Raw genomic sequence first — 13,872 nt, 5'->3', positions numbered from 1 at the left:
TGATTCAGCAACATGTTGCGAAACTGTGCTCTGTGCCCGCAGTTAACGTCTGGCATATTTCTGCCCCCCCCACCCCCTTCTCCTCCCTTCATCTCAACAAATCTATCCTCCGTAGCACCGAAATTGGGACGGCGTATAAAAAGCAACACACAAGCTAAGGAGCAAGAAATTTCACACGCACAAAAAAAATACAACAAACGCGGATCTCGATAGGTCAATTTGTTGTTCAAATAGCATTTCCTGGCAGAAATCAATGGAGAACTTCCCAGCACGTTTTTTTTTCTTTCCTAAAGAAGCGTACGTTCCGAGAAGATATGAAACAATGTATATGCTCTCCTGACGTTTCTCAGGGACTCTGCAATAAGGCATCACTCGTATGGGGTCTGGGGTATGTTGCGAGTTCTTGCACCACGGTGAGTGCTAGTGGTCATGCATTCTTTTGACAAGCGGCCCGCTCGCGCCAGGCGCCCGAAAGTTCTCGCCCAGATGAAAACTGGGCTGCCAGCACTCTAGGACATTTAAGGTTATACAAAAAAAAAATACCGGCAATTCAGACTCGAAAGAGAACTTTGCAATGCATTCTTTTCATCTTGTGTGTATAAATTTCCAGACAAACTTAAATGACTGCGTACGTTATGAACAAAACTCATAGCATACGTTATAAATGTTTATTGTTGGTAATTTTTACTTCCTTTTGATTCCTGAAACCAACAGTCTGTGAAGTGCTGGGAATCGCGGTAGTGCATGTAATACTGAGTACGTACCTGTAGGTGATTTTCGCAAGTTGGTCGACCTTCTTCAATACTGAACTGCAATATAACGGTTGAAATTTGAGCTCATTCGCACCCCGCTCCCTCAGTTCCCAACGAAAAAAGGAACCATTTAAAATAGGGAAAAAGGTCACAGTGAACACATCCTCGTATAATTGTTGCTGCTGTGAATATTTTTGAACCGAAGCTACCAGGTTTAACCTCAGCAAAGGATAGTAACCACACAGATATGCTGTCAGCAGTTCCGCTTCCGATGGAAGGCCTGTCTGTCTGTCTGTCTGTCTGTCTGTCTGTCTGTCTGCCTGTCTGTCTGTCTGTCTGTCTGTCTGTCTGTCTGTCTGTCTGTCTGTCTGTCTGTCTGTCTGTCTGTCTGTCTGTCTGTCTGTCTGTCTGTCTGTCTGTCTCTGTCTGTCTGTCTGTCTGTCTGTCTGTCTCTGTCTGTCTGTCTGTCTCTGTCTGTCTGTCTCTGTCTGTCTGTCTGTCTGTGTCTATCAGTCTGTATCTGTCTGTGTCTGTCTGTCTGCCTGTCAGTCTGTCTGTCTGTCTATGTCTGTCTGTCTGTCTGTCTGGCTGGCTGGCTGTCTTTGTCTGTCTGTCTGTCTGTCTGTCTGTCTGTCTGTCTGTCTGTCTGTCTGTCTGTCTGTCTGTCTGTCTGTCTGTCTGTCTGTCTGTCTGTCTGTCTGTCTGTCTGTCTGTCTGTCTCTGTCTGTCTGTCTGTCTGTCTCTGTCTGTCTGTCTGTCTGTCTGTCTGTCTGTCTGTCTGTCTGTCTGTCTGTCTGTCTGTCTGTCTGTCTGTCTGTCTGTCTGTCTGTCTGTCTGTCTGTCTGTCTGTCTGTCTGTCTGTCTGTCTGTCTGTCTGTCTGTCTGTCTGTCTGTTGTTGCCAGGAAGAAAGAAAAGGAAAGTGCACAGGCCTGCTCACTGGCTCAAGCCTAGACACAATCGCTACCACGTGCAGATAGTAGGAGTGTTGAAAGATGGGATAGAAAGACAGGATAGTAAAGACGCGCTAAAGACAAGGCCGATCCCGGAGGTAGTGCAATACCGGGCCAACCGGTGGCGGAAGTGAAGCAACCTTCAAACCCCCCGCCACATTTCCAAAAATAAGTTCAATTGGACCCGTACCAGATATTCTACGGGGTCCGGACATTCGCAAGGCCGGTAGCAGTTACAGCCTATTCATACAAGAAAGAGCAGTTGCTAACATGGCCTTTTTGACAACAGATGTGTACAGTTTAATGACGGCCTCTTGTAGCCTTATTCGCATCTTTATATTTTGCTGGTTCATCTTTCCTCACACGCTCTCCTTGTTTGACCTCTTCAAGCACCTTCGATGAGGTCCCGTTTAATCATGGCCACCAGAAGGTTCACCATTCCTTTTTCTGTGGGTAACAGTAAAGAAAGACGGGGACTGGTATGGCTATTGCCTCGCTTAATCTTTTAATAACCTTGCGCATGCGCATCTCTGCCTTCTTTTGGTTGCCAAGTTTCTGTCGCAATATAAAAGGGCGCGGTTCGGGTGTCTCCGGGGGAAAAAGTTAGTTCAGCGCAGTTGTATCCACTCTTGTCGTTGGCCGCCTTTCGCCATTTCTCCTTTTCTTAGAATAATTGCCAATCAACTTGCCCAGCAACATATATTGCCCTTATAGGAAGTCTTGCGTTGCAATGGGTTCTATGGTGCATAAGCGACTATGGCTATCATGAGCCAACCACAAGGTATCTTACGGCTTGCACTGAACAATACAGTAAGCTGCATGCTTGTCCACCAAAAACCAGCATTTTGAGACTTCAAAAGTGAGTGCCTGTCATTGCGACTGCTAAGATAGTTAGGTACACTTTTTTGATTGCTCTGCAAGCACATTCAAGCTCCAAAATTACGTGATTTGTACGTCAACCAGCAACCTCAACCAGTACGGACGAGTGACCGAACTTGTAGACTGCACCGCAAACCCACAGGGCACAAGAAAGGTAATGGGTTGGAAGCACACCTTAACATCACGGCGTGCACGCTCACTCACCTGACAACCAAAGCACAGGCTGTCGGGATAGGAAGCCAAAATTTAGATAACGATACCGGCTCCCGGGATAACTCTCTTGACTGCGAGATAGACCCCGTACTCGGGGGAAAAAACAGCGACCTTATTGAAAAGTTACTCACTTGACAGATAACAAATGGTTTATGTGGAGGATACTTTCTCCGAGACCAAATCCATTAATCAAGGCGTGCCTGGGGGCCCTCTACTGTGGGTCTGTTTTTATTTTTAGTTTGTCTTACTGGTTTTCTCGGACACTATTCATTCATCACACCGTGTTTATACACTGATGACAACGCAATGCAATCATATAATAAAACCTGCAAGTTCTCTGACGTCTAAATTAAATTCTTCTCTGGCAAACCAAAGGCGAAACTTGTTGTTATGGTCTCATAGTTGAAGATGCTAAATTAAACTAAAAGCCGTGGAGAAAAAAATTCGCCTGGTTATACTTTACCGTAATTCATATGCATTACCTCTTGCGGTTGGTTGATACATACTTTATTGCTGACTGTGACTAGTGCTCTGTTTTCATTATTGCTTCTTCCCCCTTAGGCACGGCCATTGGATGTGCTGCGAACATTTCACATAGTTGAATAAAGGACCGGACACAGTGCTTAGGTCTGCAGAGAGGAGCACAGGCTAACGTCGAAGCCTTTCTGTGGACATATTAAGTCGAAATAACCTAACATTGCCTATAGCTACAAAAGCAACATTGTAACGACCCTACTAGCTAATTCCTAGAGCGAGGTGATTGCGTCATTTTGCTTAGATAAAACTAGCATTGACACTTTTATGATTCACACAAGTGCGACCTACCTTAGGAGGAAAACTAGCAGAAGTCTGCATGCGTAGAGGTTATGCAAACATTAAATATCCCGCGGCTGACCACGCCGCCTTCCACTAATGCCTAGCTAATCAGCTAACACTAATAAAGCGGCCCCACTAAGTAATAAATGACACATTACTTTCTACCGGTTAATGAGAAGACAGTTTCGTCGTTTTTAAATCCACATGCTCGCATGCCTTCGATGCTATCTAATTTTTTTTTCTGATGCAGCAGCGAGTTCCACTTTTTTTTAGTCATGCCTTACAGTACAGTATTTAGATTTGTAGCAACATTTTCTTCTTTCGACCTTAATTTTAACTAATGTAAAATTAAAACTTGCTGCCTAATATTGAGCCAGCAGCTAGCGAACCATTCGGTCTCTGAAAGATAAAGCGTTTGTTAACCTAAACTCTTTTGTTAAAACATTTACTTTTAATATGATAAAATCAACGCTGACTTCCGTTAGGGCATAAGTGCGAGAATTTTACCACGCATTGGAATGTATTTACCCATGCCATCAAGCGCACTCTACCTGATAATTTCACATTCTTTACTCGTTACGAAGCTTTGGCCTAGGCAGCTCAGTGCTTTGACAGGAAATATCACTGCAAAAATTTACGAGGCTTTCATTTATTAATGATCACCTGGTTTTCAGCAACGTCCGCACGCGCGTTCTACACTAGGTAGAAAAGAATGTCACATAGTCTAAAACTATAAGTGTCCCATAGATTATTATTCAACCTCTACGCAACATTCATCTTCTGAACGCCATTAAAGTGCTCTAACCTTCGAAGAGTTTTAAACGACCGTCGTAAATTATTTAATTAGTCAGTGCGAGTCTCGGTCAGCATGTTAGTCTACTCAATGCGCACGCACATTGCTGTTCGCATTCCACCTATTAGCCTGGCAGGGCAACCTCTTCAGAATGATGGAGACAGTAGAGCTGCCGATAAGGCCACAGCATGACGCTGCAGTTCCTGCAGGGTTCATTGTTGTGTTTTATTTACTCTTCTGTCTCTCTCCTAGAACATGACCGGTCATTTTCGAAGACTACCTCCGGACCAGTCGCCTTCGCCGTCACCGAAGACATCATCATCTTCACCAACGAGAAGAAAGGAAGCATGGGCATGCCTTTTCTCTCCCTGTTCTCCTTGTCTACTTGCTTGCTAACAATTTCTCTGTCGCTGTACGGCTGCTGCCACTGCTGCTGCTGCTGGTTGTTCTACGGGAACGGCATTCTGCCTCACCAACCCAACGATAGTGGACCGCATGGCACTGGGAGCAGCGGGTGCGAACTGCGCGAACGAACCCTTGGAAGAGTGTATTACGAAGGGGGGGGGGGGGGGGGACAAGCTGCTCTTTTGTAGCCGCCATCAAAAACTCGTAACCCGACCACCGGGCTGCCACCCCTACAGGCGAGCTCCTCCGCACGAAGTTTACTCCTTTTCCCGCCTTTTTTCTGGCTGTCTTTTTCCTTCCATTTTCTGATCTCTTTCCCCGTCGGGCTTCTGTTCTTTTTTTTTTTTTTTTTGCTGGGGCTGTATACCTCTCATCCGACCCACGCGGTGAGCTTTCAAACCTCCGTCTGAAATGGACGATCTTTCGTCGCGTCAAGAGTGAAATGAAAAATAAATAACTAAATAAATGCAGGGAGTGAGACGGCGTCGGGCACGCAGCCTTAAAGTATGGGCCTTTCGGGTTTTCTGCTGCCGGGCTCGGCTACCTCAGAAATGCGGGGGCAGGGGGAAGGGGCGGCGCTGTATCTGTCCTGGCCGCTGTTTACGCGAGCCCTAAAAAACTGAGTATCCTTTTCCCGGGGCTCTGCGGCGCTCTCGTCGCGAGCGCGACGATGTGTTCTATTCATGACCGACTTCGGTGCAGAAGAGAGGACCTCGTTTTCCCCCATTTTTGGAGTCCGCTTGCTTTTTTCTTCCTTTCCTTCCATATGTGTTTCCCCGACTCCATTTCTAGGGAAAAGTTTGATGGCTTTGCTTGCGCATCTTTTCCCTTTTCCCTTTCCTCGCTGTCCGCCTGTCCCCTTTTACCTTTCCCTCTGGAGTCCTTATTCGGATCCGTCCCTTATTTTTCCTTTCACGATTGCCGTGGCGGCGACGACGCATGGTTTTGCGGTAAGCCCGTCAACAACGTTCGCACACGTTCCTGGAGCAGCAACCGCAAACAGTCGCGGTCGCTGCGTCTCTTTAGCCCCGTTTTTTTTCTCGAGAGAGAGAGAGAATGCGCCACTTCCATCTTGCGCGTTGCATTCCACTTGCTCTGTGGCTATTTTCTGCATTCCTTGCTTTTCCTTTTCTAACCCTAAAGGTGAGCCTCTCGCGCTGAAAGAGCTCTTTTCCCCAATGCTTCGGGGCTCACTATGCCGAAGGCTTCTGCCGTGCTCACCCGTGTTTGCTTTACGATGCTGTCTTGCCGGCAACCTTTCCTCTCTCTCTCTCTCTCTCTCTCTCTGTTGTTTGTACTCTGATCTGCGCACAACGTTTCAGTCGCAGACAGCAGAAAAGAGAAGAGTGGGAAAAAGGGAGCATTTTTGTTGTTCTCAGAGAGGGTCGGCGATTTAGGGTGTAGCAGCCCTGTTGCTCACTCGCTCGCTCTCTCCCTTGCTTGCTTGCTTGCTTGCTTGCTTGCTTGCTTGCTTGCTGGCTGGCTCGCTTATCCACGGCGTGCTTCGAAAAGTATACAACGGCGCCATCGAGCCGATGTTTACGCAGTGTTTACGCCTCGTATACTTTCCAAACGAAGGATTTCTTTCTGATTGGGCGCGCACCGACTGGAGGAGGCAAAGAGAGGGCAACGAAGCAGGGAAAGCGAAAACAATGTTCGCTACCTCCGCGGAAGCGTTCCTTTTTTTTCCCCCTGCGTCTACGGGAAGGAGGAAAAAAAGATAAACATTCCTGTAATCAGGAGTAGTGACAAACTCGGAAATAAAATTTGTTCATCTTACTTTTCGTTCTCTCAGTCTCTATGTTTTCGTGGTATAAAACAAGCTTCTAATTTCTAGGAATAAGAAGGTTGCCTTTTAAAGTGCCGTCATGCGAGCAGCTCGCACCTTAGCTCGCATTCTTAGCGCCATCATGTGAACGTGACGGAGCTAAGCAGTCACCTGTGTGCCGATGTGCAGTCGATGCGCTTAATGGAAGACGTATGAGGATAAAGTAAAGGCTGAATCAAGCTTTGCATAGGAAGGTGCGCTACTGACGAGCAGAATCCTCACCACCTCGGGTTCTTTAACATGCACGAGAATCTGGTGACATGGTTGATTTTTTGTTCATTCATTTCACGCCATACCGAAATGCGGCATATAGGTATCGAACCCACGACGCTGTGCTCAACATCGGAACAGCGAGGTCTTCAAGCCATCGCAACCTGCGCTGCGCTGCTTCTTCAGTGTCTGCTCAGCGGTTCTTAGCTGCATCCCTAAAATTTGTTCTCTATATGTTCGAATATGTATATGCGTCTGTGCCTGTGTTAAGTTGGCATGCAGGTGTGTGTGTGTGTGTGTGTGTGTGTGTGTGTGTGTGTGTGTGTGTGTGTGTGTGTGTGTGTGTGTGTGTGTGTGTGTGTGTGTGTGTGTGTGTGTGTGTGTGTGTGTGTGTGCGTGCGTGTGCGTGTGTGTGTGTGTGCGCGCGTGTGCGTGTGTGTGTGTGTGTGCGTGTGTGTGTGTGTGTGTGTGTGTGTGCGTGCGTGCGTGCGTGCGTGTGCGTGCGTGTGTGTGTGTGTGCGTGTGTGTGTGTGCGTGTGCGTGTGTGTGCGTGCGTGTGTGTGCGTGTGTGTGTGTGTGTGTGTGTGTGTGTGTGTGTGTGTGTGTGTGTGTGTGTGTGTGTGTGTGTGTGTGTGTGTGTGTGTGTGTGTGTGTGTGTGTGTGTGTGTGTGTGTGTGTGTGTGTGTGTGTGTGTGTGTGTGTGTGTGTGTGTGTGTGTGTGTGTGTGTTTCACTCTCCTCGACTAGCGTTGTTTTCAAGGGCCAAGTTTTCCATCGCACTATCATTTAATAAACCAAATGATGCGAGATAAGGACCACCTCTGAAAACAGCAGAGAGATGCAAATGCGGTTCCTCTCGAAATGACAGTGCCAGCCGCGAGCACAAACTACGCTGTGCTGCACCCACACGGTCGCTGCCAGTGCGAGTGCAATTGAAGCAGAAATATATGCGCCTGTTTAGCATTGCGCAATCTAGACGTAGCCCTGCAGATAATGGGCGTTTAATGAATTCAGGGACCGCGCTATCTGGGCCATTCAAAGAGCCATCGCATTAGAACAAGTGCCGCTACAGGCCTAGACGTGTAATGCCACAAACCTAAGGAAGGAGCTACAGAATGGTCTTCCATTCCATTTGTCTCCGACTAATGGATTTAAAGAATAATTCTCCGGGGCGGGCCATGCTGCAGAAAAGACGAAAGTACTGCTGTGCTTATTTTTTTCTCTCGAACGCGGCTGTACGTCAACGTTCATTCTATCTTTGGTAAGGCAATTAAGTAAAAATTTGAGAAAATTGGGATCAATATGTCCCCGCAAGCACTACTATATGCTCTTCATCTGAAGGCTAATTTTGTCGTTTCACATATTTAACAAGAGAGCGTCCTGTATGAATGCACAAAATCCAAAAAGTAATATTCAATTGACGCAGCACTGAAATGAAATGAATGAACGCGCTGGACCAACGGAGATATACACTGGTGCAGGGATTGACTTCATAATAAAGCTTGTTCGCCTACTACGCTGGCTTATTTCGGTTGTGCCCAACAAAGCAACAAAACGCAAACTATTCATCGGGACAATCTGAGTAATTTTATCTCAGCCGAACGCATGGCAACTTTGGATATGACTTGGGTGCTGTTAGATACAAAATGTTAAAACAGAATTAGACAGAAATTATTCTCAACTTTAGCTCATTTCACAAGACGTCTGAGATTGATTTCAGTTCTCTCAGAAAATCTAGTCTTCAGAAAACGGTTCATTAAGTCCAATCCTTCAACCGTTTTCTTTTGCGGAAGCCTACAAACGTGTCTCTGACACGTGCTTGTGCTTCTGTATGGTTGCGTCAACCACTGGTTAGCCGATATACATTCTTGCAAGTGCTTTCGTAACGCGTTCTGCTGGTGGTGATCTGGTTTCAATTTCAACGACATATTAATGGACTGGAACCACACTCGTGTATCTTTCTTTATTTCACTTCTTCTTTACAGCGATAGCTGTATTAGGTTAGTTCTCTCGGCTTGGCGCTGGCGTCGGTGTTGACGTCGACGTCGTCCCTTCTACATGCCCTGCTCAGAGCAAAATAATAGGAAACTGTAGTCTAGATGCGTACAGAGCTGCCAGCTCGGGGTCACAACCACTACACCCTCCTGCAAAGGCAAGCTTTAACAGCTGCATTCGAACCGAAGGCATTGACCCAGACAGTGATGCGAAGATAGTATACACTTCACTTACCCTCAGCCACCAACCCTCCCAATCATTCATAGGCCACTGCGGATGTTTGTGTTTGATCAGTGGCAGTTGTGTCACAATGACAGGCTAGTTCGGTGGCAGTGGCAGCAATACATTACGTCATCTTTGCGTTACATTATTCGCGAACAGCTGACGCTGATCACTCCTCGTACCCTGACGGTAATTAGCTTTGACTCTCTTTTATCGCTATCTAGGGTAACGTTTTCTAATGCTCCATTTTATTTTTTATTCATCTGATCTTTCGCCATTGGTTCCTTCTGCCAGCGACGTTGGCCGCGAGAGAAGACGTCACGCTGATGTCATTATGTCACTTAAGTGAATAAATACGTCCCGCGCACATCAAAAATTGGCCGATCGGTTCCGACGCCGATGAATTAGGGAGCGTGACGACGTGTTTGCCACGCCTGGCGAGCGTAATCTGCCCTAACGCGGCATAGGCGAAAAAAAACTGGGCGTCGGCTGTGCGTCGAATTAACGCAGCACGGCCCATGTGACCAAAGGTTGCTCCAGGAATTGAAATTAGGGGAAAGAAGGAGAGAAGGTTGCTGAGGGCAGAGGATCAGCGTATGTCATTTTCAATTGCTTATTTGTGTTGTTCATGTATCGACACCGCTATGACTACAACACTCATGACAAAAAGAACAGTATTCCCCGTCGTGTGTAAAAAAATTGTTACCAGTTCAAGGGATGCCTTCGCAATAGCAAGGGCGTGTGTAGGAAAATCAGTGCATGAGACTTAGACAGAGTCGATGTGCCGACAGCAGGGTGGATAGCGGCGGCGCCGGCACCAGACCGGATGTGTCTGCGAGCGACCGATTGCTTCCGAACCACCTTTGCTTTGTTCCCGATTGACATTACGGCCTAATGAAGTGGAAAATGAAGTCAATTGCTGCAAAATACAGCCCCTAACCTACGTCTCTTATGTGTTCGTTGGAAAGTGCCCGGAAGCTTTGAAGATTATTTTCATTCTCTCCATCATCTCCGTGTGTTGATGTGCCTAGAGACAAGCGTCGTCATTTGAAGCAATCAGCTCACTAATAAAGGGATGAGTGATCGATTAATGAGCCAAACAAACAACAGCGCAGAAGAAGTCAAGTCGTGCACTTTAAACAACACAATAAAAGAAACACCTGATTTCCGAAATCCCGATTTGTACACCGAACTTTCAGAGATTATATTTTTTTTATAACAGTCTTTCTAAGCCTCTACAGGTACAGTCATCGACAAATGTTTGCGGGGTGCGTTCTCACAAAAGAAAAAATAGTTATACACTGTCAGACAGAGCAGATCAATAAAAAGCATAGAAGCATGAAAGGACATGCACGCTTCATACACCAAAACCTATACAAGATGAATGGCTAGCGATGTAAAGCAGAAATACTTTTTCTCCGCAAATCCGCATCCCGCAAACTTTTCTCCATGACTGTACATGAAAGTATTCATTTCCCTTTTAGATTTCGGCCCAGAATCCATGCTCTAAATTGTTTGGTGCCAATAATGTGAGGTACCCTGTTTCACCAATCATTTTGCTTCACCTGACGTTTTTTTAAATATCCGCTGTCCAACCATGAAGAGTAAGCGCCCTCGGCGCTTTTTGTTTTTCTTTAGTTTTTTTTCTGTAGCTGATTTCGTGGTCGTCCCACACTTGCCTTAAGGTGTTGAAAAGACAAATTTACTTATTAGAATTGTTACCAGATGACCATTTCCGCTTCGTGCAAAAGTCATACGGAAAGCAGGGTGATACCGTCTGTCGCAAGACAGTTTGTTTTCTTTCCCTTCTTTTTTTATTCTGTTCTTCCTCTCCTCGCTCGTGAAATGCGAGCCTGCCATCTCGGAGCTCATTGAGAGAAAAGAGCCTGCCCACGAGTTCTGTGCTCAGCGCGCGCCGGCCGTAAACGCAAGAGACGGAGGCTCTATACAATGCCGCCGAGCTGCACTTTTGTACGGTATTTGGGTCTTTGTGGGGAGTATCGCAGCGTATCGTGATAGAAACATCCCACGAATGAAAACGTGCTGATCTACAATTTCCAATCTGTCAATGTGACACGCGCTTCAATTAAATGCACAATTCAAAACAACGAAAAGCTCTCGAGGAGGTGGCTAGACATATACGGTGGGGAGCCATTTCATGTTTTCTGTTAGTTGCTGGCAGAAATTTCTTATAATTTAATGACATTTTTTATGCTTGCGTAATGATGGCTGTAGTCCTGGTGTTAAAATGCAGGAGGAATTATCCTTACACGAGTCATGTCTCCAGATGCTCCAACAATTTCTCATACCAAAAAAAAAAAAAATTACCGGACGTTCACCAGTTCGGGTACTGCTAAATGCGGCTGCCAGTTAGAGTGTTTAGCAACCAAAGGCACGGATGTAGGATGCCTGAGTTTATGCCGCAACACTAGCATTAGCTCCGCGATTAATCTCCGTGGTAAAAGTCTTGTGACGTCATGGTATTGAAACCAATCAGTGGAAGGGATTCTGGTCAATCAACGTGGCGAATTGTTATGGCGCCATGCGCCACATAACTCTATTTATGACCAATCAGCGTGAAGCTGCGTACCTGGCTTGTTACGTTAATGCATATCATAAATGTAATGCACCTTATTGTTGTCAAAGAAACATACAGTAGATTTTTAAAATGCGCGGGCCATGAGCCTTTGGCCGGAGAGCCTGCGAGGCCGCTTGGTGGCGTCACAGCACTTCTTGCAGTGAGGCGAAAGGGGGCAGTGTTCGTCACATCGCGCGATGAAGCAGAGCGACGCATTTGTCTGTACCCGGTTGTTCGACGCGATGACGTCAAGCGCAAAAATAATAAAACCGCTTGATCAAGCACGAGTGCATAGCAACACTCACTACTGCAGAACCCATGTGGATAGCAGACACGTGCTGATGCGCAAGGTTTTTGGTGGCCACGAGATCGACGGAGGTCCCGAGTCCTCCAGGCCCCGACGTCGATAAGCTACCGAGGTGGTAGGCAAGTTATTGCGGCAATAAAATCCTCGTATAGTTGTCGTCGAAGCTAAGGCAAGTTAGATCCAGCGACAACAGCCTGTAGTACGCCGTTGTAGCTGAAATTTCGTGTTAAACAGTCATAACCAGTACCTAATTTTTCATTCAGCGATGCCCTTTGCATATCTTTAAACGTCTCCTTGTTTTTTTTTGTTTCATGCTCTAAAGGTGATTCTCAACCGCCTCTCTGCGTCTTGTAATTCAGATGCCCCCTTCACATAAGCGTGGGTTGGTCCCGGGCAGAGTAATGAAACATTAGTGTTGCTAGTGTATGTTCCAAAAAAAAAAGTATTGCATCCACGGCGGCTCACGTGTTTTATGTAACATGAAAGAAGGCACTGCGTAGAGGCTGGCCTAAATCCACGCTTTGGGTGAATAAAATATGCATGCAGCGTCGAAATAAATACACAGGAATTCAGAGGCCCTAGGTGACCTGGGGGCGTATTTTATAAGCTGTCCATTTTCTGTTGTCCATTTCGCGTCTATTCGGGCTTCTGTCAGTTGTGACTCAGATATACCCGCCGCTTTCAAGCAGACGATCGCACCTGACCACTGCCTGCATTGGCTGTGACATGCAGCCAATGGTGAGGTCCGGCAGCTAATCACCCAATGGCCGGGTCGCTTGCCACAGACGCTTGAAAGGCGCGGGTGTATCTGAGTGACCACTAATAGATGACCGAAAGGACTTGAAGTGGACAACGAAAAATGAACAGCTTATAGAATACGGCCCCTTATTTCTTGAGGTAACGCCAGCGTGTGGAAATGAAATACGACCCTTTGTATCCTTCTGGGGGGCTGTGCGCATCACTCTGTTCTACCCAGTATTCGCCGTTCTGCAAAATTTAATGAAAGACACGGTGCAAATGTAATTTGTCATATAATTTATAAAAATGACGTGAATTTCAGTGGTAAGATTGCAGAAGGAACTGCAAGAAATTTGCAGCGCCGGCGAATCCTTGCAGGACACCAATGTGTGAACACGAAGTGACACACTATTTCAGTGCAGACGCAACAAGGTATATAAGCCCAAGACTCCCCCAAGTCCAATGCTGCGTCTGCGTTGACAAATCACATGGCGGTTGCCAATTTGCAACGCGAATGATCTTGCTTTATTTGGCTTAACAATGCGAAGATATGGAGACATATTAGAGTTGATTTATTAACGTAGTTGCTCTAACCACTGTAGTCCACCTTTGCGGTGGACTAGTGGTTTTAGCATCCGCCTCGTATGCTGCAGATTCCGGGTTAGAGATGCTGGTTTGTGGTGAAGGAGGTGAATATTTATTGAAGGGTGCCCGGAGGTGCAGCTTTACTGTGAGATGACCAGCGGTGGGCTTGCGGATGACGACGCCAACGTCGCAGAAATCATAAAAGAGCTGAGAACAACTAGCGCTAAAACCAACTCATCCTAATTATCATGCCTGTGAACTACCACATTGCTCACGGTAAGCGCTAGAGTTAACGGCTCCCAGTCATTCCTTTGCTGCACATTTTCTTGCTGCCAGAACCACTTGCTTTATATACAGTTACTAAATAGAATTGAAAGAAAAACCCTGAGATGCTTGCTTACATGCTACTGGGTCGGGTTTTGACGGTTCAAACGCCGTGAAGACAAGCTCGTGAATTCAAACTCTCCGGTCTGCGCAGCGCTTTTTCAGTTTACCGCGAGAACATGGGTACACAACGAGAAAGCTGTGCATACTCACCCACATTGACATAGATTAAAGGTGAGACGGCACAATGAATCTCGCGTAGCCTTGCCGGAATGCA

The 13,872-nt window shown here is 46.5% G+C and overlaps 1 pseudogene; it reads right to left on the bottom strand.

Annotated features, from left to right (window-relative positions):
* Positions 1 to 1,779: 1,779 nt before the first annotated feature.
* On the bottom strand, positions 1,780 to 1,900 carry LOC144130700 (U2 spliceosomal RNA; annotated as a pseudogene).
* Between the last annotated feature and the right edge of the window lie 11,972 nt (positions 1,901 to 13,872).

Source organism: Amblyomma americanum, chromosome 4 (assembly GCF_052857255.1).
Source record: "Amblyomma americanum isolate KBUSLIRL-KWMA chromosome 4, ASM5285725v1, whole genome shotgun sequence".
Lineage (NCBI taxonomy): Eukaryota > Metazoa > Arthropoda > Arachnida > Ixodida > Ixodidae > Amblyomma > Amblyomma americanum.
This window is presented reverse-complemented; position numbering and strand designations above follow the sequence as displayed.